Below are 639 nucleotides of genomic sequence, written 5' to 3' on the forward strand. Positions count from 1 at the left end.
TTAGAGGCAGGGAGAGTCTTTTTGAACTAGCCTGTTAAATGTGCTGTAGCAGATGCTTCTCCCCTGGGAACCAATGACACCAGCAACAAACTTCCCTATTGTCCTGTTTATTCTGGGGAGTATAAATATGTGTGCACGAACGCTGGTTCTCAGTCTTCATGCTGAACGCTGCATGACGAGGGGTCTCTTGCTGATGCCTATCTCCGGGTCCGGAAGCGCCTGCGTATGTATACTGTACTTGGGTCTGTATAATTTTCCTTTTGTGCCTAAATTGTGTCTTGATCAATTGCGTGTAACTGTCTGAACTTTTACTTGAATAACACTTGTGCTTTGGAACCACAGATTCCATGTCTATGTCTTTATTTACTGTATGACTGCGTACGCAAATTAGCATCATCCTTAGAGGTTTATAGGAAGGGTTTTAGAAGGTACAGGCAGGGGTATATAGAGGTTCTGATCCAGTATCGTTAGCTGTTATACATTGTTTTGTGCAAAAGATGATATAGGTACGTGCAACATGACAATGGGGGGTATTCAATTAGCCGTGGGATTTACACAGCGACTAATTACTGGGAAACATCCCTGCGGCGTGAGGAAGGGCTATTCAATTAAATAACCTTTTTCCCACGCTGAAAAATC

This window comes from Taudactylus pleione, unplaced genomic scaffold, assembly GCF_031769625.1.
Source record: "Taudactylus pleione unplaced genomic scaffold, aTauple2 ptg000095l, whole genome shotgun sequence".
Lineage (NCBI taxonomy): Eukaryota > Metazoa > Chordata > Amphibia > Anura > Myobatrachidae > Taudactylus > Taudactylus pleione.